Source organism: Antennarius striatus, chromosome 8 (genome assembly GCF_040054535.1).
Source record: "Antennarius striatus isolate MH-2024 chromosome 8, ASM4005453v1, whole genome shotgun sequence".
Taxonomy (NCBI): domain Eukaryota; kingdom Metazoa; phylum Chordata; class Actinopteri; order Lophiiformes; family Antennariidae; genus Antennarius; species Antennarius striatus.
In genome coordinates, this window is record NC_090783.1 from 21521640 (window position 1) to 21542111 (window position 20472).

Below are 20472 nucleotides of genomic sequence, written 5' to 3' on the forward strand. Positions count from 1 at the left end.
CACCGAGGGTTCTTTTCAACTGCCTGACTAAAATGCATGGTTCTCTCCAATATGTCAGATTGGGTGAGTGCCTTTAGGATTGAGGGATGCTAATCACCCTATAGTAGTCTCATATGCTGCAAGCAATTTTTTCCTATATGATCCCTCACTAGTCTGTCAGAGCCTGCATTAACCTTTTCACCAATTTTTGATACAGAAGCTTTTCTATGGACTCAGACAGCATGGGCTGGTTTGTTCATGCTCAGTGAGACTCAGGTATCCATCACCTTGTTGCCGCTTTAGTGGCCATCCTTCCTTTGATCGTTTTTTTGTACATAGTACAGAGTGGGAACAACAAACAAGTGTCGCAGTTTTGGAGATTCTATTACTCAGTCATCAAGTAATCATAATAAGGGTCTTGTTAAATGTCACATCTTAATGTTAGCCCATTTTTTCTGTTTCCGACATATTAACCTTGAGGACAAAATATATTGTAAGCATTCTAAGATGCCATTATATCAAGATGATTGATGTTATTCACTTCCCTTGTCAGCGGCTTTTATGCTGTGAGTTATCAGTATATAAACAGAGCCAAACACACGTCAAAGATTGTTTCTCAATCAGACATGGACAGCTTGTGAGTGGTTATAATGCATACATAGACACATCCACAGTAATAACCGTAACCATTAAAATTTTTAAAGCTAACGTCAACATGCACACTTTAAATCTGTGAAAGCGCTCTATCTGTAAGCATGTGTGAAATGGATGTCTGAGTGTTGTTTATCACACAGGGGTCATCTTTTTCAACCAGGCCAGGTTGAGCCACATTTAATCACTCATAAAAGACCTTTAAGACTAAAATGTCATCTGGGAGTCAAGCCAAAATGAAGGATATGCTGCAATAACATAAGCCGCTTCAAAGTGAAACCAAACATGAGAAAGAAATCCTATGTGTAAGTAAGCACATGTGTCAACTTTGAGCATGGCTCTGCATTTGCTCAGAAGGTGGGCCAGCTAGTCTGCATGGATATCAGCAATTAATTCTGCAGAAGCATTCCTCTGATGTTCTGATAAATTCTCCCTCAAATATAAATAATTCTTTTTTTTAAAAACTAACAAGCATCCCTGAGATGGTTGTTCCTTTAGAGATTGCAGGTGATTTTTTATTTCTGATAGACCTGATTATAAACATCTCAGATTTTTGGATGCTGACAAATGCAATTTCATATTAGATGGATGGGGGGTTTTGCATTAGCCACTTTTTTCCCCCCACATTTAAGTTTAGTTATTATTTTATGCACAAATCACTGGGGAATCAAAAATCAAGTTAGCTGATTTGACCTTCAGAACTGCAACAAAGAGCACTAGAGGAAGGTACTGTGGATTGATCGTTTTGACTGGTTCAATTTAAAACCTGCTTGCAAACTGAGGCGCCGTGAATTGTGGCATCTATGTCATAATCGTCATGATAAATGAGCATAGTCATGTTTTTCATAAAAGAAAATATGATAAAAGCAGATCTTTCAGGAGAAAAAAAAAATCTGTGAACTTTGATGAAGCTTCAGTAATGGATTGTATGTCAGAGATAAAGGGGCTTGTGAGTGGGTCTCAGAGGGGGGTTTCCAATTATCTGCTCTGCACTTTCAAGTTCCCGTACAGTTTTCAGTCTTGGCCTTGTTATATTGGTTGGTGACATTCTTTTTTTTTTCTTTTTTTTTCCATCATGAAATATGTAAGACTGTCAATAGCAGTTATTTAAATTCACTTTCATTTCATTCAGTTATTTTTAGCACTTTGTGGAATTCTCTGTCTCTCACATGAATACACATTTAGGCTGGATAATCCTCCTCCTGCGTCTGCAGCTGTGGTTGAGATTTCTGTTTTTCTTCATTTCAGTCAAAGCATGACTCTCCTTGTTGAGATTATGATAATTTAGTCCTATATTCCCAAATGCTTCTTGTATTTATGTAACATTAACATTGGCAATGCAGATTTTCCCAAACTATATGATCATATAAAGTCTTACAACTGTTAGGTGCAGATGTAGTAACTACACATACAGGCGTGGAATGTTTAGATTTGAAAAGAGTTTAAAAAAAATAAATTCATTCAGTTTATTCAACAAAAAGTCATACTTTAATCATTTAATATTCATATTATTTCAGTGAGTAATTATTAAATACTAATAATTACACCCCGCGAAGTGGTGATGTAATTGTCTGTTGGTCCGTCCGTCCATCAAATATCTTCACAACCGTTGCAGATAGAAAGATGAAAGAAAAAGCACATTAATATAATCACAAAACAAAAAGAAACATTCTCAAGAAGCCAGAGGGACAAAGATGTGATGATGACCTTCACCTTTGGAAAACTAGGTCAATGTCAATACAGAATTAATTCCTGCGACCGTTATGAAAGTAGGTCAGGGTAAAAATTTGAATTCAAGGGTGTCGCGGGATGTTGCAGTCTCTGACTGCCTTGTTATTATCATATTATTAATAATGTATTGGAATTCAGAAATAACAGTCAAAACTATTTACAAAAAATTGGTCTTTCTATTGACCCCTGTCTCTGATGACCATTGCCTGCTTTTTTCTCCAAACATCAAACCCATTCATTGTGAACAATCAAGTCTGTATCACAGGAAGGACATTAAATCAGTGTCAAATACCGTAACTTTGACTGGTTAACCTACAAATTTAAAGCATAATCCGGTTTATCCATTTATCCAGTTTCACGCTTAATAATGATAATTTTAGGTATAAGTAAGGTTTGTGTTAGCCATTCAAAGTCTGGCTGTAATTGTTTCTTAGGGTGGGTCTCTAATTCCACTTAGCATGCAAGAACAATAACCACTAAAGAGAGGAGGAAGGGAGAAGTTAACAAGTGTCACTTTGAGGGAGAAAGATTGTGCTGTATTCTTAATGTTAAGATTCACAATACAGTCCCGGTTGTTTAAGACAGTTTTCACTACAGCCCTAAATCCCTCCAAATCCTGTTCCTGCCAGCTGCAGCAGGGAGCTGTGCAGCAATCAAGATTATTCAACTGGATCCCTTTGAAGCCTGTAACAGTGTTCAGATTGTGCTGAAACTGATGTGTCACTGGGCCACAATTGGCAAGGCACAATGCTCTCTAATGTCTCAATCTTCATGTAGAAGCTGCAGCTTTTTCAAGGGGAATTTCTGCTCCAGTATAGTGTAAAGTCATGTTCATCAACAAAATGACAGGCTATGTCTAATGGGAAGGACGATACCCTTCAAAAATGGAAAAGAGATAACCTTTAATTTTTTTTGATAAAACCATTTATAAAACCATGAAAAAATACTTACTTGACTTGTTGGATCTTCCCAGTGAGACCTAATGTAATGTTGACTTTCTTGCTATATTGTGTCACAAACAGTCCAATGCTGTGTAGCTTATCAACTGTTCTCCACATTACACTAAACCCTCCCATCTACATTTTCTTCCTGGTCTTCCACTGGTCTGCTTTGGTTTTTGTTCCTGCTCATTGAAAAGGTCATTTTGTACATCATTAATATGACTGGAATGAAAAATAGATGCAAAATATATCTAAATGTATTGAGAGAAAAAAAAAAACAAAGAACAAAAATACCAGGGGAAGGGCTGCACGTGTTTGAATTTGCTCCCTTCTAATTTCCAGATGTGGAATGAGATGGTGGTATTTTATTAAATTTAAGTGAAACTAATTTTTCACAATAGCTTCTTAATCCGATTTATAATTTCAGCCCAAAAAATGAATTTTTCAAACTCATCTTAACTGTTCATCATGTACTCTAGTTCTTTACCCTTCAAAAATCCTTCTACTAGGTATTATCGGTCTGCTAGATAGTCTCTGCAAGAGGGAATTGGGTCAGGATGTGTTTATGAGGGTAGCAAAGCTTCACATCTGCTCATAAATGTGACTCCTGACTGTGTATGATGGAGACGTCAGGTTAAGGGCAAAAAATAGAGGACACAGATTTCAAAGCAATGCAAGGCTAATAAAATAAATGAAGGTCTTTTAGTGCACGTGATCAGATGATATACTGTTTGGTACAATCTATGCTTTTGACTCTATTTGCTGATAACCGAGGCTGCTGGAGTCGTAATTTCCCTGAGGGAGTCTCACCAAAGGGATTAATAAGTTTCTCTCTATCTCTATCTTGAGTTCTACCTATCTCTATCTAATATCAATGTGCAAACACAAGTCATATCAACGGGAATAGAAAATACTCTTGAGTCTGCCAATAATAATATTGCGGAATAAGTTACTTTTACACTTAAACAGTGGCACTGCTCAGCCCAAATCCACTAAAGAGAGGAGGAAGGGAACCGGATAAGATAGAAAGACGAGGGAGAAGGCCAAGTGTGAGTAAGACCATAGATTAAAAGCCAGTGCTTTGATCTACCTATGCACTAGCTTTGATCTATGGTCAAAGCTAGTGCATAGCATAGCAAATAAAAGGACTCAACAGAAATTGTTCAGTTCTACCAGATAAGCGTTCTAAATGTCGAGGGGAAAATCTTCTTTAGCTTGGCTGCTCATAGGCTGACATGATTCCTGCAAAGCAACAATCTGGTTGACACGCCAATCCAGAAAGCACCCTAGTGTCATTTGGCGTCAGATCCAGGTCACCGAGAAGGAGGAAAAAGATCTGCATGTGGCGTTCCTGGACCTCACAAATGCCTTTGGTTCGGTTCCTGGCGGCCCCCTGTGGACAGCCTTTGACTACTTTAGAGTCCCACCAGCTCTCTCATCTCACTGACAACAGCAAAGGACACCACAGCATGGTCTGGAATTAGGAATCATGACTTGCTGCACCATCTCCCCACTGGTCTTCACCCCGGCCACGGAGGTCAACATACGGGCCTCTCACTGGGTGGTTGGCAGACAGCAATTAAGACCTGGGTTGAGGCTGCCCCCAGTCAGAACCTACAGGGATGACCTCAAGTATAGACTTATTTTCTCACAAATATTATGAAATTTTATCCTCCTAAACATATCATTTACCATTTGTGTCTCTCATCAGCTGTGTGTGTCTTTGATCAGTGAATGAATCCACTAAATGCGTTGGTTTTACTCCTCTATGATTTCCAAAGAAAGGTTTTTCAGAGCAACAAAAATCCTTACCTGAGTTTTAATATTTGGAGAGTCATTTATAAAACCTTTCTCCAGTGACTGCTGCCACGGACTTTAAAAATTTAATATTCATCATGAACTCATGGGGGAAAAAGATCTTTATGAATGGCGAATGCTGTGAAGTGAACACATCAAAAACAGACATATGCTTTTGGTGTTTCATGAATGGGCCTTCAGCACTCTGTCTCTTGGTTATTGCTCTCTCTCTTCATGAATAAATGTGCTTTTAAAAACCAAATCTCTCTCTCTTCTCTCTCTCTCTCTATTAATCACACACACACGCACGCACACACACATGCACACACACACACACACACACACACACACACACCATTTCCAGTCTTCTTGTTCAGTTCTCAGCACACGCCCACACCAGAATGATAAGCCTGTAGCAATCCTGGGAGTTCCACTTTCAAATGTAATCATTAACGTCTTCACTTACAATAGCTTGGCACAAAAGCACCTTCAGAATCAAAGATCTGGAAGAGCAGAGGAGAATCTCCAACCCTCCTGAGGTCAGTTCCACTCAGATAATATAAGATGCAAGATGTAGGTATAGCAGCCTATCAAAATCAAGGTTACTTACGCCTTGTATGAATATATTTATTGATAATAACAGCGATTTGATTCTTCTCTACACTACAGTTTGATGCAACAGATGTGACAATGGTGTTTAGAGCATTGAATGTATTATTCTGGCTTGTGACTTCATCCACTCTTACAACACAAGGTATGTGAAAACTATTTAAAACTAAACTTAAGTAGATATTTGTACTGTTGGTGCGTGATGAATATGTTATTGAAAAAAAATTACACATTTTCTAGTTGTATTAAAAAAAAAAAAGTTCATTGAATTTCTGTGGAGGATTAGCAAATGATAATCAAAAGAGTGCAAAATGTAACACCTTTTGATTCCCTTTAAAAAGAAAAACTAGTTAGGAACATTTTCAATTAAATTTCTAACGTTTTGTACACTCCTTCACAGAGTTGGTGAGACTCAGCACAAGTCCCACGATTGCAGCAGAGTGTGGCAAACACATTACCCTAAACTGCCAAGTGTTGTCATCTCGAAATGGATTATCAGTCAAACTTATGGAATGGTCTGTGAATAAAACACGTTTGTGCTCTGTGGCAAATGAACACAGTAAAATCACATATGGCAAACACGCTGTAAGTAATTTCCATTGTGAGTACAAACACGGCCAGTTGTCCCTCATCTTTCATGAAATGAAACCACGGGACATCGCAAACTACAGGTGCAAACTGCAATCCAAACAAGGAACTGGCCATAAATATACAGCAGTGGAATTACAAGGTCAGAGTCCATCTTTACTCTTTACTATTTTTAAGAATGTAAAATATCTGAAAGGACTTGTTTACTTCTCTTGAGTTCACATGTTTTTTTTAAAGGTGTAAAATGTATTACATTTTCTACTTTCTCTATGGAGTGTGCTGGTAAACAAACAAAAGTAATGTTTACCTCCAGAATTACTGGATGTAAACAAACAAGTTGAATTCAAATTAAAACTGTTAATATTATGCCTGGATAAATCAGTTTTATTTATAGCAATGCAGTACAGCACTATTTTACTGAATTTGCATAGATCTGAATACAAAAAGAGACATGATTCCCCAGAGGTAAGTGCTTGGTGACAATGTTGAGGAAAAGTTTCTCTTCCACATGCAGTACCCTGACAGCCGTAACAGGCTGGAGGGCAAATGTCTGTCTCGACCATTGCGTGAGGAGAAGAAAAATAACCCGATCTCCATATATTTTGCTCGGGACAGTGAGTGAGAAAAAGTTTAATATCATATAATCCATTAAACTTTATGGTCCATTTCTTTAATGTTTGGGAGTAATCTGATGTAAGAAGTTGATCCAAGATTCTTGTCAAACAAAATAAATTCATTTTATATTTCTTTTGTTGAGTAATATTGTTATCAACAAAAATAAGGATATTTTAGCACAGCTGATGTGGAAAATGTCCCTGTTTGTAGAATGTAAGGAAATCTGAATACATACAACTTCTTTCTAAATTGTAGTGAGTAACAGGGTATTTGGTGTAAAAGCACTAAAAGACTGATACTTGTGGTCTGAGTCATCAGTCAGAGTATCTGCTTTTGACAATGTGGGGTAGAAACAGTCACAAAGAGTTTCTTAAATATAATCTGAGGTATTTATTGTCTGTTTGTCTATGTTATACATATACTCCATAATACTTTAATACATTACATTCAGGCCCATCTTGTGACTTAAATTTAGCCACGTTGACTGTCATTGCTTCGCATACAAATATCTGTTCTGTAGGTATTTTAGTATGATGAATTAAATTTGAACATATATATAAACATAAACTATATAAACATTTATAATAATAAAGTTATATAATGCCATGCTGTTAGTGATTATTGGCAAAAGCTTCTTCTATCACTGCCCTCTCATCATCAGTATTATTAATTTGATAACGGAAACAGTGAGGTACGGCATCTTTTTGGTCTCAAACAGCAAATAGGAACAGCAAGTGTTTTATAACTTATTGCAACCATCTATCAAACGTTTTCATGATCTCCTCCTCAGATTGTTGTGAGTTCGCTGAGGGTGTCAGGACGAGCGATGGCCACATGTGCACCTTCAAACATGTCTACCCAGATGGAGATGTCCACTGGTTTTATGGCTCCCAGAATCTCACTGCTGGGTTTCAACGCTACATTAACACGACTAAACATGTGGACAGATGGGGATGGGTGACTGTCCATAGTTACTTGTCGCTGGCAAGTTCAGAAATGCCTTACAACTGCTCTTTAATGATCACCAGATCCGGTAGATATGTTCAGAGCGCTTTGATTCAGAAACCAAAATTCCAGGTCAGAGGCACACACCTGGCAAGAAATGGAGTTGGTTCACAAGGAACTGTCAAAACATTTCATTGGCTCTCAATTTTTCTTGCCGTCGCATTGAAATAATGCTTTTGCCAGCACAGATCCAAGTCATGTGCGATAAGGACATTTATTACGACTTCTTTTGACTCCAAACGGAAATGAACTTCAACATTACTGGTGAGTATCTTATAGTTAATAGACTCAATAAATCAGCTTTGTGATCAAAAGTCATTCATTGGTGAATGTATATGAAATATTAGATTCATTAAATAAATGTTTTTTAAAAACATACAACCATATGTTTTCAGTGTGTCCTTTTGGCTTCTTGTTTGATTCAACCCTGGACTAAAAACCTTCTATCCACAGATTATTTTAAGTTATATGCAGTTACTTTCTCAGTGAGATAAAATTATTAGCTGAGTCGTACACACCACTTGTCATCATGGTCGATGTATGTGTGGCTGCTCTGTGAAAGTTTCTAAGCACCATTATGAGAAAATCTGCTTTTCAAAAGATCCCTTCAAGAGGGAATTCCCGATCAATCACACAGAAGCCTTTGTGAACAAAAATCAACTGGGCTGGTCTCAACGACTCTCTTGTTGCGTTGTATTTTGTGACTGAATGCTGACCTCTGGTGGACAAACTGTGACCAAACCACCATGCAGCTGTTCTACAATTAATTGTTTCAGGTGCTGAACCACTTATATGGATGATAAAACGTTTGAATTTCAAGGATTGGCATGCTTAAAATAAAATTCATTTTCCAATAAAGGTATGGTGTTTGGTTTTAAATGTTTGAGATTATTTATAATTTTAGACATTTAAAACCTTTTTCCTGGAAAGAATTGTTCCTGGGAGATAAATTTAAATGTTTGTCTTCTAACCACCAAACCTTATTCTCAGTAAAATTAGTGTGGCTGCAGAAATCTCAGAGATCTATACCATACATACCGACAAATAACACTAATAGTACTGTATGTGTGGTTATAAATCTATAGAGCAGATTTCCCAAAGTTTCTACTACATACCATCAAAATAATTCTGCCACAGACTCATGACCTCCACAATCTCCAGCTGTGTTAAGCACAAATGAACTAATAGGCTTTTCCAAACACATGGCACATTGTTTTTAAATTTTATTTTATTCCCGGAAATAATCTCGAGAGGTTTTATTTTTTATGTGTGCTTACTCAAGGACTCAAAGTTAACTGCAAAAATGACCTTAATAACCTCCACTATTTACAAGCTTTTGCAGGCTGAGCTCAAACCTGGAGGACAAACCAGACCGCGGGGCCAAAACTCTACCTCTTTAATGCTTCAGTGAAACCACTTTAGATGTGACATGAGACAGCTTTCATGTCCAAAAAGCTCTGATGATGCTGTTGCCACACTGGTACCCCGTTGTGTCAGGAAGGACTTTTAGCAAGATGCCTCTGTGCCCGAGAACCATCTCAGTAAACAGATTTAAGGTCACCTTGTCCAGCATACAGGGAAGCATCCACAAACACCCATATCCAAACACAAACACACACAGCGGAGATATTGATTATCAGTGTTGGTTCTTTGACATATGTGAAATAATAATCTCCAAAAACACAATTTTAAGGTTGTTTTATGTGAATTCTGATTACATGATTATATATAATACTATTAAGTAATTACAAAATGAGATATACTCTATAGAATGCTTTGAAATAAAGTAAATTGTTTAAATGGAACTGTTTTATATATATATATATATATATATAAATATATATATATATATATATATATATATATATATATATATATATATATATATATATATGCACATTGACAAAAAAAATTCTTTACAATTCAGGTAAAAAAAGAATGAGACTAAAAATCCTGAAAACTGTAACATTGATTTAATCTCTAAAGTCACAGTGATTAACAGGATGTGACCTGACCGTGACTCAGATACCAAGTCAGATGACCTTGTGTTTTTGGTCATACAGAAAAAAAAAACCCTGATCTAACACGAAGATAAAAACTATGTTGTTGTGGGAAATAAAACATAGATATGTGGTTGCTCCTGCATGGTCCCTGAGATTAATGTCCAGTCATTTGTATTTCAGATCATCTGCAAAATACTTTTCCTGAAGAATATCTTCATCGAGAGCGTTGTTTTTCAGTTCAGCAATATTCTGCAACATTGCTACTCTTTCTATTTGTAGTACACACTTCTGACCACCAGGAGGAACAAGATGCACATTTAATATTTATTCTCAGAAACGGAAAAAAGATTCCAAACTGTTTTTCTTACTGATGCCAGGATGCAGGATTCAAACCAACAGAGACAAGTCAGATCCTTTTTTACTGTGTAAAAATATTTTAATATTTTGCTGGATAAGGAATTGGTTCGATGAAGAAGTTCAATGCAATGCAATAATAATTTTTTTCTATAAATCATGAATTTAATAAAGAAAAAAAATTAAAGTTAATTGTTCCTTTTGCCTAATCATTGGATGAAGTATTTCTTGTAGCCACAGCGAGCCACATTATTTTCTCTGTTGTTAAAAGATAAAAAGCTTGATGCTGTACACAGACATGCTCTCTTGTTAAATCACCACCAAATGCTTGAAGTTTGCTTGTCTTGTGAAAACCTCATCTGTGCAAAGTACACAATAGGGGGTGTTCTCTTAGATGAGTGTTTACAGGGACTTCAGGTTAAGTTCCCATGGTAACTTGGATGTGTTTTAATGTGTGCCCCTGGTTTTGCCGTGTGTGTGTGTGTGTGTGTGTGTGTGTGCGTGCGTGTGCGTGTGTGTGTCTAGCCAATTAGACTGTAGGCTGCATTATCTCATCCAAGAGAGGTTTACATTGTCTCCCTGACAGACTGGTGGCCACTGGTCAGGTGAGCAGCCACCCATGGCTATATCGCGCACCACAGCCAAGCCATGGCAGATGAGGACACGTTGAAAGAGACAAGATAAGAGACAGACTGACAAACCACAAGACTGGATGGGTAAATAGGATTGACAGGAGGAAAGACAGACAGATGGAGCAATGAAAGGAAGAGATAAGAGCGAGATTCGATCAGCAATCTGGTGAATTCTGCAAAGCACTTCATGCTTTACACTAACATTAGCCCCAAGACTGATATACACAAGAATAAGTGCTGTTCTTGACAATTGTGGTACAAATCATATAAACCTCTGCTTGTGTTCAACTCGTCTCTAATCATTTTTATTTTGCTCCCATCGATGGGGCTTTGATAACACGCAATTCACATTTGCTCAAAAATTGATGGGAAAAAATTGCTAAAATTTCACACATTTTCTGTGTATCTTATTATTGGTGTCCTCAGTTTGATTATTTTTAAACTGTAAGGTACATTAAAACAGCAGTTAGTGATAATGACAGTGAGTTCAGCTGTGCTGATGTAGCATTTAATTTAACACGAGGGGCTGCAGCATTAACCTTGCAGAAAAGAAAAATCAACCGAGCTTGGTGCTGGATTCAACTGAACATCAATGACAAATGAGTATTTCCTGCATATAATAATGACAATTATTCAAAGAGACTACAAGTCAATTGCAAAAAAAAAGTTTTGTTAAGGTTTTTTCTCTTAACAAAAGAAACCTTAGTTTACAAAATAATGCACATCTGACAACGTTGCAAAAAGCTTAAATGTTAATCGTCTCATTTTAGGACAAAATTCAAAAGCAGATTAATTCAAAAGACAATCATCATTGCGGGCATGCCAAAGTATTCAAAAGCATCAGATGATTTTTTCCTACTTTAATCTGGTATGCATACATGTGTAAAAATAGTGATAGTGAAATATGATAGTATAACAAGCACAAGAGATATTTTTGCTTTTAATATGTCTTAATAGTTCTATCTTCTTTGTTGATACTTTCATTTACTGAGGCAAAATTTTGAATGCATGATTCTTATACGTATGTAATTGAGGGATTATTAACTGTGAAATGCCAGCACTTTTAATCAGTAAATGAACTGAGTACTTAGACACATTAATAAACAAATAACCCGGCAAGAAGAATTTGAGGATTTCCTCAGATGTTTTCATACTTATGCAAGGAGGATGCGCTGTTTGTAAGGCTATAGCAGCAGAAAAAGAAGTCTTGAAATAAATTAATAAAACTCAATATATGTGCCATTGTTACTTATTCCCAGTAGCTGGAATAGTGTATGAAATACTCTTATGTGAATGAAGGATGAACCAATTGGTTTGAAGACACTGCCTGCAGAAAGTCTCACAAGAGACGTCTCATACTGAGATTCAGTATGAGTATTAAGAGTGTCATAATAAGATGCCAAAACATTGCAGCTTATGCAGAAGTGGAAATGCTTGAATAACTCTGTTTAATAAAATCCAGGTGTGACTGCTGAGAGCTGCTTGTTTGACAGGATTAGCTTGAAAGTTGCTGGAACATGTCCTCGTATGATCCTTCAGAGTGTGTTTTTCCTCTCCTCCTGCATTATTTTCGATCCTCTAATATAGACAAAAATAAGTATGGCATATGGCAAGTCATATGCCACTACCCGACACGTTTTATTTTTTTCCTTTTTTTTGTTACTGCCAGTAATCTGTGTGGAATTCTGAATGATAAAGCTGCATTAAAAGGATGAGAAATTCCCAACAGATGCTGATGATAATAGATATTAGAAGACTTGTGTTCCTCTACATTGTACATTTAACCTTTCATGCTTTGTTCTTGCAAGAACACTTCACGCGTACCTGATGCATTTATACAGCTCACAGATAGCAGCCAGACATGTTTGTTTAGTTTGTGGACATGTGTGTGCGCGCACATGTGTGTTGTGCACATGTGCGTGCGTGCGTGCATGTTTTGTAAATGGAGTATGTTTTAACCCTCACCTCTCAAATGTAACTTTCACTTACAAAATGTTTTTCATAAAATCCAGGTGGTGCAGTGAACCAGATTTATTTATTTATTTATTTAACCAGGTAAATCAATTGAGATCCGATCCTCATTAACAATAACGACCTGGCCAAAAAGCTGCATTAATTCATTAATTGTAGTATTCAGGGGGTTTTTTCCGCTTTCGCAGGTCACAGAGGTTGCTGGAGCCTATTCCAGCGGAGTGACAGGTGAGATGCGGAGGCCACTCCAGGGTGACGCTGGTGCACCGCAGCGCCACACGAAAGACAAACCATCACTCACACACACTCACACCCACAGACAATTTGGAACTGATCAATTCTCCTGAAGTGCATGTTTAAGGAGGTGTGATGTTAATATCAATACATCCATATTCAACCGCTTACCTGTGGCCAGGTTGCGGTGGCAACAGTCTCAAGAGGGATGCCCATACTTTCCTTTCCCCAGACACCTCCACCAGCTCCTCCGGGAGGATCCCGAGTCGTTCCCAGGCCAGCCGAGAAACATAGTCCCTCCTGTGTGTCCTAGGTCTTCCCCTAGGTCTCCTCCCGGTAGGACAAGCCCGGAACATCTCCCCAGGGAGGCGTCCAGGAGGCATCCAGAACAGATGCCCGAGCCACCTCAGCTGGCTCCGCTCGAGGTGGAGCAGCAGCGGCTCTACTCCGAGCTCCTCCCTGGCGACTGAGCTCCTCACCCTATCTCTAAGGGTGCGCCCAGCCACTCTATGAAGGAAACTCATTTCAGCCGCAATCTTGTCCTTTTGGTCATGACCCAAAGCTCATGACCATAGATGAGAGCAGGAACATAAATGAACGGTAAATCAAGAGCCTCGTCTTGTGACACAGCTCCTTCTTCACCACGACAGACCTTTAGAGCGACCGCATCACTGCCGAAGCTGTGCCAATCCATCTGTCAATCTCATGTTCCATCCTTCTCTGACTTGTGAACAAGACCCAAAGATACTTAAACTCCTCCACTTGGGGCAAAGACTCTCCACCGACCTGAAGAGGGCACACCACTCTTTTCCAGTCGAGAACCTTGGCCTCAGATTTAGAGGTGCTGATCTTCATCCCACTTGCGTCACACTCTGCTGCAAATCATCCCAGTGCACGATAAAGGTCCATCGTCTGCAAAAAAGCAGAGATGACCAAAGGATAATATAATATTATATAATAATAATATTTTTTATTATTTTCTGCTCCTGTGTAATTTCTTACACAGGAGCAGAAATATAATGGACTCACTGATTCTCTTTGCCACTGGGAAAGCTTATCGATTATTGATTGAAGTCCAAATAAAAAATAGCGAGTCTTTATATTTACATATTGTGTCAACTACATTTCATTGCTCATAAATAAGCAGTTTACTTATCAGTTTCAAAATTGACTGCTTGGCTTTTATATTGGCCTCATATTGAGCAGTCATTGCTATTTTCAATATCCCATCTATGATCCATGCATATTTTATTGAACAATTCTGAGCAGTGCAGGATCAATATGTCATCTGTTTATGTTTGATTGCATCTAAAAATATATTAACCAAACAAATGGAGTGTCTCTTACACATATTGATAACAGTATCAGGTTTGAGGAGGAGGTGGGCTGCACCATATCAAGCCAAACCAGACATAAATCAAGTCCTTTGTGAATCATCAATACAGGTTCATCTCTCAAGCTTGTAATATAACATACCATCTCCAGAGTACTGTATTACAATCTACTGTATGTCTGCCTTGAATAGGATCATGATCAGCCACTGGCAGGAATTATCTCAACATGTACTGCATCCCATTTATATCATTTTAAAGCAAACATTTACAGTCACTTGTGAACATTGTCGGCTATGTTTCCCTTGAATCTGCTGGTCTCAAAGACACCATCCATCTATTCATTCCATCAGCGGAAGGTCGATGCAATCTCGGTTAGCTGCCGTCAGATTGGCAGTTAAAGAACAATATCAGCGTGGTAATGCTATTATTTGGAGACCCCGGCACCTTTGTTATATGTGCCACTGCTTCACTTTCCTGCCTGTTTGTGTGTCTGTGTAGTTATGTAAGATAAGATTTATGTAACACTTGCCTTACCTTAATTCCAAACATGCAAACCCTGCTCCGCATCTTAATTTATTATGGCAATTGCTTCTGAACCATAGGGGAGTACGCCTGTCTCTTTTGTATTAATAAGCTCAGTGCAGTATGCATCAATTCTAATTGCTGGACACTTGTGCTTTCTGAGTGCGCTTGATGACACTGAAATGACTGAGGGCATACGAGGACAGAGATGGAGTTGTTGAGTGATTTAGTCTGATGTGATCTCAAATTATTGCAAAATAAGGGAACCATTGACGGATCCCTGCATGGAGTATCTATATAATGGCAATGGCGTTCTCTTCAAAGTGAATCATCCTCCAGAGATGGCAGAGACCATTTAAAGGCCACTCTAAATTGAATGTATCATAGGATAGAAGATATTCGTAGAACTCACAATGATCAAAGTCTTCTTTCCATCAGGTGGATGACTCACACTCAGTATATCTTTCAAAAACCTGTGTGGTTAATGCACTCCTAAAAATTGGAAACAATAAATGTGATTTCCTTTATTCAAAATAGTAATCTCTTGTTTTGATATAGTTTTAGCACAATTAAGATGTCAGTGGTAATTTGGATATGGTGACCCACGACAGCGGATGACTATGAATGAATGAATTTATCCAATAATGGTCATGATACAATTTTTCATAGTCTTAACACATATAATAAAGTGACCCTAATTTATGTCTTAATGGTCTTTATTCATTCAAAGATTAAAACAGCTAAAAAATTATGTTCTCAAACACATGAATTACTTCTTAAAAAGTGAAGGTCTCCCTAATATAATCACGTCAAAATGAATATAAAATATATTTTTTTATAAATGATAAATAAACGTGATTTTTCATTTTAATTGATTCATTTTTAAATGCTCACACATGTTTCTTCAAAAAAATTCAACTCGTGTTTATTAGATGGTAAACGGATAATATTCCGGGTTCTTATTGACTTCACACACCACGTACTCAGAAAAGCCGTCTGCGGAAATAAACACACTCTTGGTGTCCTGGAAAAGTCAACAGAAACCATTTGATGCAAAACAGCAGAGACAGCAAGTCAGACAAAATGTTCTTTGCAAACACATACATACTGTACTTGACACAAGAAACCATGCAGGAAAGATATACATTAAGGTGAACGATCAGCACACATACGTATATATTTATCACCTCTGTTTTGGCAGAGAGAAATATGTATCTGTGAAGTCTTTTCATTATCAGCGAACATACTGGTTTAATTCATGTGTCCTATATATAAATACTGTAAAGGGTTTTCACAATGAAAATGACACAAATGATGAATTATCCATATTATAGCACAGAATACTTTCTATGTTGTTTTTTAAAGTTAAATCTCCACATGGAACAAATTAGGTCACTGAGTAGATTAATGCTTTTGGATCATGGATGCATCCTGCGATGCCTCATGAGTCACAGTTTCAAATTCACCACCTGGGAACATAGAGAACCCATTGCCAGATTGCATTTAGCTAAGCCTTCACACCAGAATTTGAATCTTGATATGGTTTTTGCAATGTGTCGTAGCATTGCAGTATATGGTGTGAAAATATGTGTCCAAAGTTCATAGCTGATTATACCATAAGTTATTATACCATAAGTGAACATGAGTGCATTAACAATAAAAATGCGCAAAGTATGGCCACTATCAGATAAAGATAAATAAAGAATGTGATAGGTTTACTTCGTTTGATTTTTTTACTTCTTTTGTTGAGGGCATAAGCAAAATCTAATGGACACATTTACATGAGATTTGAACTACAGATAGATCCTAGCATATCTAAGAGATGATTAAATTTTGGTGATGATATGGATCAGGATAAGAATCCAGGCATTTTTTGATGTTTTGTTTTTTTTAACAAGTTAAGATAATCCTCCTCCACAAAGAATTCCACATATTTTCCACGTCCTCTCATTTGTGTATTTGAATGCAACCTTGAGCTCCAATTGCAATAACAGATCTTAAAAAATGTCTAATATCAATTATGTTGTTCTAGAAATATGGAAACCATTTAGAAATATTGGACCTGGACCTGAAGTTTGAATTGAAGACTACGATTGCAGGTTCTAGTAGTAGTGTTTCATGATAACTTGAGTCATATCATAGGTGTCACCATTGTGGGATGCTTGATTGTAGGTGTGCCAACATAACTGGAAACCAAGTGGCCTCATTGCAGGTTTGAGTGTTCTTGTTTTTTGTTTTTCTTGGTATGACATTTAATGAAAAAAGAAGAGGAACCAGAATAATTCCTCTTTGAATTCAGATGGAGTCACTGTATATTTAAAATTCTTGCCACAGAAATGAGCCCTGAGAAGAAAAAGTTATAAAGACAGTATAATCCTTCTGAATAAAACAAGCACAGCAAACCTCAGAAAAATGCCTGACTGGAATGAACAAGACAAAGGAGGTTAAGTTTGCAAAGCTTGGATGTTTTAATCTATCCCCAAAGAGATATTTTCTGTGACAATATCGATCAGGTCACTCCTCTTTGCAGACATCCTGCAGAGCTTTTCAGATGGATTACGATCTCAGAAGTATAGGTCATGATCTGACACACATTCATGGTGAAACACACTTACAATCCATAAAAGAGGGGTGGCTTCTGTCCTGAAAGCCTTTGTACTTTATTCATTTAAACCATTCTTATTTTTATCACCTGCCTGACAAAAAGCTAAAAAAGAAATCCTTAAACAATGTAGGTGCATGTGTCTATGCTGTATTTTAGTCCAACAGTCCCTGTCAATGATTGTTGTCACCTTGGTAGCAATCAATAGAGTTTACTTATGATTGGATGCATTTCCTCCATCTCTTGGGTAGAGTGGGGGTCATATGGGTACAGCATGAAGTGGCCTGTGTCTCCCATGTAGGAATTAGTCCGGAATCACAGTGGGAAATCTGAGTGTAAAAAGAGGGCAACAGATACATTGGGAATAATCCATAGAGAAAACATGTCTCATGTTGTAAAATAACAGTTTAAAATCTTCGTAGATACTTCTCACAAAATAAAATCACAAGAGATTTAATTGCACCAAGTGCCATGTAATGAAAGTCAAACCCCTGGAAATAATCCAAAATCAATTTTTTTTAACAAATATTTAAACCAAGAGTCTGAACATTTTGTGCAACTGAAGATTGCCATATACCAGAAGCAAATGGAATGACACCCCTTCTAAGAACTTTCAAACTAATATTTTTGTTTGTGAGAACTGTCATAGCAATAAAGAGGATTATCTAGGGCTTGGGCAGGCAAGTCAGCTACGCTCGGTTTATGGAGACAGACTTTAAGTGACAGAGAAACCTTTAACTCTCTGTTAAAATCTCTTAACTTGGTAAACATGCAGGTTGCAAAAAGTCAACTCAGTGAATAAACATGTAAAAAATTGATTTCTGCAGGTTCCTACTGCTGAAAAAATTTTCAATTAGTGTGATGATAGTTTCATCTTGCAACGTCATACTCTTAGAAGGATTTGGTTTTTTTCCCCATATGTCCCTCACGAGAGAAAATGTCTGTAAAATATTGCAGCTAGTTTAATTCCAGTTTAAAGACGGTATTATTAAAAACATTATGGTCTATTAGCCTTCCTTCTGCATCCAAAAACCATGGATGTAGATGGTTCTTTTTACTTCAAATCTGTTGCACAGAGGTCGTTGTTTCTCCAACAGCAATTCATTGCATTCATTTTCTGTGTGATGTAACATTTGACCTACAAGATTAATCAGGGGTTTACAGACGAAACTGTAAACAGAAGCCTTGAAAATCTATGACATGACCTGTGCGGATAATTTTGGCAGCACACGGTGGATGAGTTTGTTTGTCGAAGTCTTTTGATTTCTGCAGTTGCCCTCTTTGAGTTACAAAAAGCAACAGCGAGTGTTATGGTAATGAGGGTATTAGCATCAAAATGTGCTCGTGCGGTGCTCCATATAAGTGGATGTCCTTTTCCCTCGGCACACATGTCTCACTCATGATGCGTGCTGCTCAAATGTGGATTCCGGGTGCAGAATTTACTCTCACCTTCAGATCTCCATCTCACAGGTCATGCATGAGATTTAATCAATGAAAATTCTGAGTTGTACATAGATACCATAATTAGTGATTGCGATCAACAATTTTCCCCTGTGCCATATGTAAGTTAATAATTCCAGCCACCTGAACCTGTGCGTCTGCGTGACTGTTAACAATATTTTTTACATGCAAAGTGCACCTGCTGGGACTTGCACAACAGATGATAATTACATTCACTTAAGACTATATACAATCCAAAATAATATATATATTCATTTCCATTTTGAGCAAATTTGAATGCAGATTTAATTTGTTTTAGAAGGCACATTTTAAAATTCAGCATGAAATACATACTGTATGTCTGCTGCATAATAAGTATGATTAGCAATCTGGCTCCATTTAAAAAGTCTATCTTAAGTGAACTTTTTTTTTTTTTTTTTTACCAGAGCTGAGGATGTGTCAAGCATTTCTTCTCAGTTATACAACAATTCCCCAGATATTCCTACATTAACATAATGGATCATTACATGAGCCAAAACAGTAAGTCATGCTGCACGAGTGGGTGTAGTAGTCCTTGCTGGGGTTGCACAAAGTCAATAGTGTACTGTTTGGTGTGTAGGCAGAATCATGGGAATGTGTTTATTCTATTCCTCTGAGCTCTTTGTGACTCCCATCCAAAGACTATGAGTGGGCTGAAGTCGTGAGAACCTGAATGTGGCCGGTATGTCATTTCACACGGGGATGACAATATAAAAGAGTAAAGCTATCTCCTATGTCCCAACTTCAACTTCCCACTGTCTAATCAGACGGATAATCTGTCATTCTGCTGTTTCTAAAGTGGAATAGATAAGTCTGTTACTGTTATTGTGAATGTACTATTGAATGTGTAGGCAAGGTTAATTCCTGGCAATTACGCAGTGCAAAATTTTGAGAGATAACACTGTACACTATTTTTCACTTGAATGCACGCCTAATGGTGTAGAATCACATGCTGGTGGAAGAGCTACCAAGACATTCAGAAATGTGTTGATGAATGAGCAGGAGACTTGTCTGGAAATGTCATGGAAACCAATCACTGCTTGGCGTAGCTCATTATCAGCCTCAGCAGAGAGATGGAAAGGAGGTTGTCAGGGGTGGGGGGGGGGGAAACTACACAGGATGATGTGAGTCAGGAGGGAGGAAAGGATGAAGATAGATAAATTTAAGAAAAAGGAAGAATGGGTATAAATATGATAATCAAAGAAACCAGCTATGGCAAGAGAGATAGCTTTATTATTAATGGCAAAAAAAAATTGCCATTAGAAACTACAAGGTCATATGTAGTTTCTAATATGTATATAGTTTCTAATATATAGTTTCTACTATTGTAGTTTTTGATAAATTTATTGAAAATCTCTTTTTTCACCAGAGATTTTCTACTGTCTAGAAGACTGGTCTCTAGTAGTCCCTATGCTCTTTGATATA

General features: G+C 37.4%; 1 long non-coding RNA gene across 1 annotated transcript; it reads left to right on the top strand.

Annotated features, from left to right (window-relative positions):
- Positions 1 to 5541: 5541 nt before the first annotated feature.
- On the top strand, positions 5542 to 8210 carry LOC137600718 (uncharacterized). Its single transcript, XR_011036973.1, has 4 exons — positions 5542 to 5638; positions 5769 to 5853; positions 6109 to 6438; positions 7702 to 8210. It is a non-coding gene; the product is annotated as an uncharacterized lncRNA (long non-coding RNA).
- Positions 8211 to 20472: the final 12262 nt, after the last annotated feature.